Source organism: Physeter macrocephalus, chromosome 7 (assembly GCF_002837175.3).
Source record: "Physeter macrocephalus isolate SW-GA chromosome 7, ASM283717v5, whole genome shotgun sequence".
Taxonomy (NCBI): Eukaryota; Metazoa; Chordata; class Mammalia; order Artiodactyla; family Physeteridae; genus Physeter; species Physeter macrocephalus.
In genome coordinates this window covers 76,060,957-76,071,957 of record NC_041220.1, presented here as the reverse complement: position 1 = coordinate 76,071,957, position 11,001 = coordinate 76,060,957, and positions in this window count along the sequence as shown.

The following is an 11,001-nucleotide window of genomic DNA, read 5'->3' as shown; positions in this document are numbered from 1 at the left end:
TGCAGCACTATTTACAATAGCCAGGACATGGAAGCAACCTAAGTGTCCACTGACAGATGAATGGATAAAGAAGATGTGGCACATGTATACAATGGAATATTAGTCAGCCATACAAAGAAACGAAATTGAATTAATTGTAGTGAGATTTGGACCTAGAGTCTGTCATACAGAGTGAAATAAGTTAGAAAGAGAAAAACAAATGCCATATGTTAACACATATATGTGGAATCTTAAAAAGAAAAAAAGGTTCTGATGAATCTAGGGGTAGGACAGGAAGAAAGATGCAGATGTAGAGAATGGACTTGAAGACACGGGCAGGGGGAAAGGTAAGCTGGGATGAAGTGAGACAGTGGCATGGACATATATAAACTACCAAATGTAAAATAGATAGCTAGTGGCAAGCAGCCACATAGCACAGGGAGATCAGCTTGGTGCTTTATGACCACCTAGGGGGGTGGGAGGGAAATGCAAGAGGAAGGGGATATGGGGATATATGTGTACGTATAGCTGATTCACTTTGTTATACAGCAGAAACTAACACCACAATGTAAAGCAATTATACTCCAATAACGATTCTATAAAAAAAAATAAGGTTTGTCATACATATATCTATTTATATCTGTGTCCCAGGTAAGGAGATAATGAAGATGCTCAACAGGTCAGGAGAGATGTTATTTTAATTTATATATTATTTTACTTAACTTTTAAATTTAATTTAATTTTATTCTATTTTATTTTATTATTTTATTGTATATTATTATTTTATTTTTAGTGTAGGGGATACATAACAACAAAACTCTTTAGTAAAATAGCACTTCATGCCTCATGTCAGATAGATGAATCACTTTTCTTCCCACTGTCCCTGGAACATCCTCCTGCTATTGAGTGCATTGCTGACCTGTGCTTCCTTTTGTTTATTTGTATGCATTTGTCTTTGTACCCTCAGCAGCTAGGTCAGACAACAACTGAGATCTAAATTTAATTGAACTTAAAATTAGACATTTTAAATTTTGCAAGGTATATGCTACTTCCTCTTGATTTTTTGGATATAGATGAAGAATGGGATGAAAATTAACAATGCCACTGAAAAATCATGGGAAATGTGAATTTAAAGTAAAACATTTCCTATTCAAGTTTGATTCACTTCACTTTATGCAGGGATTACTATGTGGAAGTCATTGGTTTACATGTGAGAGTGAGAAGACAAGGTAAAACATAGTGGCCACTTGCAAAGGAAGAAACACATATATGTGTTTGAATGAGACTTTTCCTGATGTCCCACAATTCACTCCTGAGGCCCAAACTTCTAAGGAGAGTGGCCCTAAGTACCCTACATTTAAAAGAGACTTGCTTTCTTTAAAGCTGACAACATTTGGAACCATGACATCTTTTCCAGAATGTACTAAAAGGGAGTGTAACCAGGCAGGTTATGACAAGTGCCATTACAAATGTAGGAAATTCTATGGGATCGTAGAGAATGGAACCATCTGTTCTTACTGGGGTGATCATTCACCCATTCATTCATTTACTCATATACTCATTCATTCCGTAAATATTTATTGAACACATTTAATGCCTCAGGCACTGTGAAAAGTGCAAGGATAAAGAGGTGAATAAGAGATCTTTGGTCTTTGCCCTCAGAAAACTTACATTGTGTGTGACCATGAAGAACAACTAGTATTGTAAAATGCAGAGATACGAGTAGCAGATTCCAGGTGAAGCAAAGGGAACAGTATGAGAAAGGGCATTGTAGATCAGAATGTCTGATAAGGTGGATAAAGAAGGCTGGCAAAGGTAGGTTTGATATAAGGTTGATTTTTGTAGAGGAAGAGTATAAGAAAATCATGTTCCTATTTTAATATAGAATAAAAATTTTACCTCTCTCTCAACTATTAAATTAAACTTATCACTACACATACATTTTTGGGTATACATATTGAAATTTATTGTGCAGTGACTACTCTTAGTATCAGCTTTCTCACCTGTGACGAGAATGGCTAGCTGCATAACTCGGAATTCACACACTAGCTGTCTGTGGTATATTACTAGTCAAAGACATACTCCAAAAATTTGCATATGAGTTGACATTATTAAAAATATGAGCAACTATACATAAACATATAAGCATGCCATTTATCTTGAAAAAATATGAACATATGACAACACTGGGTCTAATTTATTGCATGGCAATAATTGGATGAAGCTGATAAAATCTGCCTCTTTTAGAACGGTTGTGAGTTTTCTCATTTGCCTTAGCTTTCATCTTCCCTGTTACCTGATGTATTCAATTGCATAACCTGCCTGCCCACTGTTAGTATTTGAATTAGAAACATTGACAAAGGATTCTGGATGTGCCTTTCAGTGTTAAGTGTCGGTGGTTCTGTGCCTCATTTTCTTTCATACTTTACAATGTACTCTTCCAGAAATAACCAGGAAAGTCTTGTTAAGCCTGGCAATATTCTAAAAAATCCTTGGGGAACAAAAATATTTCCATTGAAATACTGACATGGAGAAAAAGGAACTCTTGTACACTGTTCCTGGGAATATAAATTGGTTCAACCACTATGGAAAACAGTATAGAAGTTCCTCAAAAAATTAAAAATAGAGCTACCATATGATCCAGAAATTCCACTTCTGGATATATACCCAAAGGATATGAAAACAGGATCTTGAAAAGATAGCTGCACTCCCAAGTTTACTGCAACATTATTCACAATAGCCAAGATATGAAAATAACCTAAGTGTCTGTCAGTGAATGACTGGATAAAGAAGATGTGGTATATATATTATTTCTCATATATTATATATATGAGAAAGAAGGAAATTCGACACAACATGGATGAAATTTGAGGGCATTATGCTAAGTAAGATAAATCAGACAGAGAAAGACAAGCACTGTATGCTCTCATTTATATGTGGATCTTAAAAAGCCAAACTCATAAAAACAGAGTAGAATGATGGTTACCAGAGGCTGGGGTGTGGGGGGAACTGTGAAGATGTTGTTTAAGGGTACAAACTTGCAAGTAGTAGATAAATAAGTTCTGGAGATATAATGCACAACGTAGTAATTACAGACAACACTGTATTATAACTTCAAAACTGCTTAAGAAATGAAATTTCTTCACAAAAAAGAAATGATAATTATGTGATGTGATAGAGGTGTTATCTAATGCTACGGTGGCAATCCTATTGCACTACATAAATATATTAAATTAATACATTGTACACCTGAAAGTTACACCATATCATATGTCAGTTCTATCTCAGTAAAATAAAATTTCTATGAAAAATATTTTATGTATGCTGTTTTTACCACTGGAAGTCCTTTGTTAAACTAAGATTTTTGGTTAAGTAGGTCGAATGTCTTCCTTTCCAGTATTCATTAATTGTAAACTGTGCTGGGAGAATAACAATTGCTCTAATTGAGGTAACAAGACAGAAAACAAAGCTGACTCCTGAAAGGAGCTGAAGAAGAAAATAATCCCTTCATATTTCTTACCATATCTATTCTTCACATTATTAGTAAAAGAATATATATAAATCAAAAGCCAGGAATTACTAACATTATTGAATAATACTCCTGCCAAGCACTTTACATAGATGATTTCATTGCTAATTCCCACTTGTCATATGAGATTGAAAATATTATTATATTTTATTGATAAGAAAATTCAAACTTAGAGCTGTTAATAACCTTATACAAGACCATGTGGTTGGGTGTAGTCAGATTCCACAGTGTGCTGACATAGCTCATCCACTGAGCTATTAAATGGAACTATTAAAACCATCCATTGGCTGGTAAGCCCAATCATTGGTATTCACAAGATTTTCTATTTACTATATTCACTAAGTATTTTCCTCCCCCAAGCTGGCATTATTTAAGCCCTGAAATAAGTTTATATCTGTTCTTCATCAAGTCCTTTCTGTATCTTATAGAATATACATGTAAAAGAATGAAAATTATACTGTAGAATAAATCAACTGCTATGAGAGGTGTCTACTTGAGTTGTCTTCAATCATATTTTAATCAGCATCTGAGAAACCCTAATTGCAGAGTGGATAGAGAGAGCTGGACACTGAATCGAATTATTTTGGCAACAAAAATGGCACAGAAATAGGATAGAAAAGAGAGTAAAATTCCATGTCACATATTCTTTAGTAGTTAACCTGTTAGTTGGGTGGTGATATAATGTCCAATTCAGGTTGAATTTAAGGTTATCAGTGTCTAGTTGTATTAATACATTATCTAGATATGAACTGATTGGTTTTTGATTGGTTTTTGAATAGTTTGGCTTGTATCAGCTGCACACACCAGGCAACATTAAATTGCAGGGCATGTTTTTACTCATGAATTTATTTTTATAAATATGTTCTTTGCAAGAAAGTTATTGAGGCATACTCCTAGAAAGAATTTATATCAGTTACTTAGTAGACAATTTCTTTATAATATGTGTTGTACGTGCTTGGGAAATCTTAACTTTTGCATTTTAAAAATTACATCTCCGGATATTTTTGCAAACAATATTAATTAAAAGGGCATATTTTGCAGCACAAGCTATTCCTAAGAGCCTCTGAAGATAGGAATGCTTGTTAAATTAGCATATTTTTGTTTCTACCAGGGTGTGCCAATTAGGTGGATTCTATCATATTATCATCTTATTGATATTCTATATCATATATTCATCATCAACTCATCAGCATTCTTGATTCCCTAACTTTCAGATGAATCTTATTTGGATAAGGATAATAACTCATTGAAACAAGTTTGCTCCTAGTGGAATTTTTCTCTCCATGATAGTTTTTCTAATGGAGTTTCTTTGTTTGTTAAATAAATTTAGGTGATAGAATGGAGCCTCCAATATAATTTTGGGCTCTATTATCTTCTTAAGTTTCCACACAAATTGTAATATAAAAATTGAAGAAAACCTTTGTAATAAATAGGAGAAAATATTTTATTAGGATCTAAGTATTTTCTACTTGTAGTAATTGACTTACTCTGGTATTTAACTTCTTCTTACTTGTCTTATTGGGCAATTCCTCAATCGTCCATTACCTCTTTGGAGAGAATTTTTGATTTTCTCTACCCTGTGTCTGATACTCTTACAACCTTGACAGAAATGTCTTTTTCTTTTAATAAAGTCCTAATTTTATAATGTTGACATTAGCAATTTAAGTGGTACCTTCACTAAGAAGAAAAGTAACTAAGATTTACTGAATACCTACTACATGTGAAAAACTAGACCACTCAAATTTGAGTTTATTAATTCATTAGTAACTGGATAAAAGACTTTGATTTATTTTGTTACCTAATCTGTAAGCTATTTTTTATCAGTTCAGAATGGTCTTTTCTGTGATTATTTACATTGTTGACACAATCTATTTAATTCTAGTCAACTTTGATGGGGCAAAGACCAAAAGTGGGGTTAAAGTGATAATGTCAAAATGACAATTGGTTCAAAATGGTTGGGGAACATTGAAGTTTTAAAAATATCTGCTGTCACTGAATTTAGGAGCCATTCTCTTACAGAAGTGGTGGTGTGTATCTGGGTTGGATGGGAGTGTTCCATTAACATAGGAATGGGGAGGAGGGACATGACACCCTTGTGTGAGTAAACTTTTGGGGCACGTAGGACTTTTTAAGTCTTCTAAATACCTTTCAAGTTCAGACTCATTGCTTAGGCTTGTGACTTCAGGTTGAGAGAAGACATGTCTTCATTCTTGGTTAAGTGATAACTACCATAGACTCAGTGAGGTAGCATGCCCTAAAGAAAAGAGAGAAAACAAAGTGTTAATCTTGGCTCATGGAAAAATAAATAAATAAATGAGAGTTCTTAAATCATCATTTTAAGTTCTTGACTGAGACCCTCACTCCACCTCGTATTAAAGGACAGATTAATTAGGAGAAAAAGAAACAGAATTTTAAATACATGTATTCTTTCTGTATACAAGGAAGAGACCCAGAAAAAGTGAATAACTCCCCAAAATGGCTCAAGGCACCACCTTAAATACCATTTCCAGCTAAAGAAAAAAAAAAAGTTGGGTAGGAGAGGTCAGTATAAAGGTTACCAGGAAAAAGCACAGTATATAAAGTTATGGTAATTATATAGATTTAAATTGTTGCCTTCACCATTGGTAAGTTTCTAGAGATTTTTTCTCATCCTCCACTTCCTGGTATAGAGAGGAAGGCACCCTTACAAATTTCTTCCTTAAAAATGTAAATGTTTCTTACAGAAGGGTAACTTTTACTAGGTTTTCAGAGCTTCTCCTGTGTCCAATGTCTTAAAAATAACCAGCTTAAAATAATCCTTATGCCAAAGAGACATACCTGGGTGTGGAAAATTCTGCTCCCCTTCAATATGTATAAAAGACAGAGTTTTGTGGGAGATAGTGACTGTTCTTCCATAAAATACGGAAGAAACAGATTTGCTTCACATATTCAATTCTCCCATATGTCCTGCTGAGCCTTTGGTAAGATTAGGTCAGCAATAACGCAAATACAACAAGCTGTTAGACAAGTGCAATATCATTTTGTTTCAGTTATTCTTTTTTTTTTTTTTTTTTTGCGGTACGCGGGCCTCTCACTGCTGTGGCCTCTTCCGTTGCGGAGCACAGCCTCCGGACGCGCAGGCTCAGCAGCCATGGCTCACGGGCCCAGCCGCTCCGCAGCATGTGGGATCTTCCCGGACCGGGGCACGAACCCGTGTTCCCTGCATCGGCAGGCGGACTCTCAACCACTGCGCCACCAGGGAAGCCCTTCAGTTATTCTTTATGCAGAAAGATTTGTATAGTTGATTTTTCCAAGATCACTGAATCATAAGCAAATGTCACAAACCTTTACATTTTGAACGAAATGATGTTGTAACTGTGAAAGCAAATACACACGGAAAAGATTTTTAAAGAGAATTTTCCCTGGTATAAACAGAGAAAGAGATCTTTTTATCCCCTCCCTTTCCTTAGAGCATTTTTCTTTAGAAAACGTGTCATTTATTTCTCCTTGAGATGTATGTAAATATTTTTAAAAGCTAAATAAGACTTTTTGCCAGTTTTAAAAACTTTCTCAAAGATCTGGGAGTCATCTCTGAAATATAATCATCAAGGAAGATAGCCTCGTAGCCCCCTATTTCCCAGTTTCTGTGGGGAGGTAGGAGCTTAAATTTAGCTAGTGCTTGGCTACATGATACAAACCCCTTGTCAAAAAGGTATGAGAAATTTATTTTTCCTTTGGATAAAGTCAGTTAGCTAACGTAGAAGGCCACCCCAATGATCAGGTGTTAGGATGAACTGTGTGGACAAATGGTGCCGTCAAGTCCTTTTATTGAGGACTAGTTATTGTTTATCTCGAGAATATCAATCTAGCGGGCTGTATCTGCTTGGCTATATAAAAGGGTGAGGTTATTGTTTTTTCAGTCTTTGGAATCCCTTTGGCAGATTGCATGCGAAACCCATCACATTTTGGTTTAATGCTTATTCAATAATAAAAATATTTTCTTTCTTTTTTGGAGAGGTTTTGGGTTGGCTGGGGATTTTGTTTTTAATTGTATTTCCCCAACATCACACACATTTGATTATGTCACTATTTTATTTAAACTTTTTGGATGGCTTTCTCTTATTCATGAGACCAAGTCCAAATCCCTGGTATGGGTTCTACCATGTAGCACTAACATATCTTTTAGCTTCATCTCCTAGTGCTGCCTACATACAAGCCACAGCAAAATGCTCAACATTGTCCTGTCTCCTGAGCATGCTATGCAAATTCAAATATTCATTCAAAAGCAGAATGGCAGAGTAAAAAGCTTGATGGAACATTTTCCTAGCAAAATAACAATTTAACTGGTGAAAATTATAAAAATAAATTATTTAAAGCCTCTGGAAATTGTCCTAATGGCCAGAATGGATACATGATATGGAAATACAAGATATAGGAAACACAGGAAATAGAAAAACATTAATTCAAGAACAGCTGCTAAATCTTGGTAAGAACATGAGTCTTTGACATTCAAACTGTAAATTGTTCCCTTACATCCTCTCCTACAGCTCCCTGTTATGGAAAATTTAACCCAGTGCTCTTCTCTGGGCAAGTTCAGTCAAGAATACTGGGCTGCCTTTCCCACTAGATCCCAGTCTAAGGCTGGGAAATCAAGCTTAAAGAATCCAAGGAAGATATGATGAAAATGTGTCATTAAATAAATAATATCAGTAAAAGGACAGAGATCATTAAAAATAGAAATTCTGGAGCTGAAAAGAACAACTGATAATTAAAGATTCACTAGAGGCACTCAACAGTAAATTTTAGCTGCTCTCAAAAGGAAAATCAACAAAGGTGGTAAACAGATGAATAGATTATTTAATTTAAAGAACAGAAAGAAAAAAGAATGAAAGACAATAAACAGTGTTTCTGAAAAGTATGGGACACATGTATAAATTTGAAACAACCAGAAGACAAGTCAATCTACCCAATGGACTCATAAATGGAGAAAAAACGGAGCAGAAAGTATAATTAATGAAAAACACACATGAGTTCTAACATAACAGTACTTTCAAAGAAGTGTCTATTGGCTTAATTTATCAATTAGAAAGACACTTTTAGATTGAATTAAAAATAAGGCCCAGCAATTTTTTTCAAGATCTTTTTCTTAAAAGTATACTAAAGGTTAAAAATAAAAGTGTTTAAAAAGGACACCAGGCAAGTAGGAATCATCATAAAAATGGAGGTAATAACCTTAATAATTGTCAAAATAGAATTTAAGGCGAAAAAGAAAATTGGTCAAAGAAAGATCTTATAAAAGGTGCAATAGATGAAGAAGTTATATTCATCATAAACATGAAGTATAAACTACTTCAAGTATATATTAATAACTTTTGACAACCACAGGGTAAATGTAATTCAGGAATTGTAACTGGAAAATTTAACATACTTCTTCAGAAATATTGAGATAAATCAGTCAAAAATAGACTTGATTGGATATTAAAAACTTTCAACAAATAAAGGAAGCCTTGAATTAGCTTCCAGTCTAATTATTTTGAGGTAGGCTTTCTTGTTCATTGAAAAAAATAGTTAAACATCTGTCTGAAGTTCATTCAAACATTTAGGAATTATTTATTGAAAGGTGAAAAATTCTCTGCCACAAGAATGCAACCTCGGAGGAGCTTCAAGATGGCGGAAGAGTAAGACGAGGGGATCACCTTCCTCCCCACAGATACATCAGAAATACATCCACACGTGGAACTGCTCCTAAAGAACACCTACTGAACGCTGGCAGAAGACCTCAGACCTCCCAAAAGGCAAGAAACTCCCCACATACCTGGGTAGGGCAAAAGAAAAAAGGAAAAACAGAGACAAACGAATAGGGACGGGACCTGCACCAGTGGGAGGGAGCTGTGAAGGAGGAAAGGTTCCCACACACTAGAAGCCCCTTCGCGGGTGGAGACTGCATGGGGGGGTGGTGGGGAGGGGAAGCTTCAGAGCCACGGAGGAGAGCGCAGCAACAGGGGTGTGGAGGGCAAAGCGGAGAGATTCCCGCACAGAGGACCGGTGCCGACCAGCACTCACCAGCCCGAGAGGCTTGTCTGCTCACCTGCCAGGGCGTGCGGGGGCTGGGAGCTGAGGCTCCGGCTTCGGGCTTCGGTTGGATTGCAGGGAGAGGACTGGGGTTGGCGGCGTGAACACAGCCTGAAGGGGTTAGTGCGCCACGGCTAGCTGGGAGGGAATCAGGGAAAAGGTCTGGAGCTGCCATACAGGCAAGAGACTTTTTCTTGCCTCTTTGTTTCCTGGGGCGTGAGGAGAGGGGATTAAGAGCGCCGCTTAAAGGAGCTCCAGAGATGGGCGCGAGCCACGGCTATCAGTGCAGACCCCAGAGACGGGCATGAGACGCTAAGGCTGCTGCTGCCGCCACCAAGAAGCCTGTGTGCGAGCACAGGTCACTCTCCACAACTCCCCTGCTGGGAGCCTGTGCAGCCCACCACTGCCAGGGTCCCGTGATCCAGGGACAGCTTCCCTGGGAGAGCGCACTGCGCGCCTAAGGCTGGTGCAACGGCACGCCGGCCTCTGCCGCCACAGGCTCGTCCTGCATCCATATGCCTCCCTCCCCCTCGGACTGAGTGAGCCAGAGCCCCCGAATTAGCGGCTCCTTTAACCCCGTCCTGTCTGAGCGAAGAACAGACGCCCTCAGGTGACCTACATGCAGAGGCGGGTCCAAATCCAAAACTGAACCCCCTGGGAGCTGTGCGAACAAAGAAGAGAAAGGGAAATCTCTCCCAGCAGCCTCAGGAGCAGCGGATAAAGCTCCACAATGAACTTGATGTACCCTGCATCTGTGGAATACCTGAATAGACAACGAATCATCCCAAATTGAGGAGGTGGAGGTTGGGAGCAAAGATATATTATTTTTTCCCCTTTTTCTCTTTTTGTGAGTGTGTATGTGTATGCTTCTGTGTGTGATTTTGTCTGTATAGCTTTGCTTTCACCATTTGCCCTAAGGTTCTGTCCATACTTTTTTTTTTTTACTTTAAAAAATTTATTTCTTAATAATTATTTTTTATTTTAATAACTTTATTTTATTTTACTTTATTTTATTTTATTTTATCCTCTTTCTTTCTTTCTATTTTTTCTCCCTTTTATTCTGAGCCATGTGGATGAAAGGCTCTTGGTGCTCCAGCCAGGAGTCAGTGTTGTGCCTCTGAGGTGGGAGAGCCAACTTCAGGACACTGGTCCACAAGAGACCTCCCAGCTCCATGTAATATCAAACGGTGAAAATCTCCCAGAGATCTCAATTTCAGTGCCAAGACCCAGCTTCACTCAACGACAGCAAGCTAAAGTGCTGGACACCCTATACCAAACAACTACCAAGACAGGAACACAGCCCCATCCATTAGCAGAGAGGCTGCCGAAAATCATAATAAGGCCACAGACACCCCAAAACACACCACCAGACATGGACCTGCCCACCAGAAAGACAAGATCCAGCCTCATCCACCAGAACACAGGCATTAGTCCCCTCCACC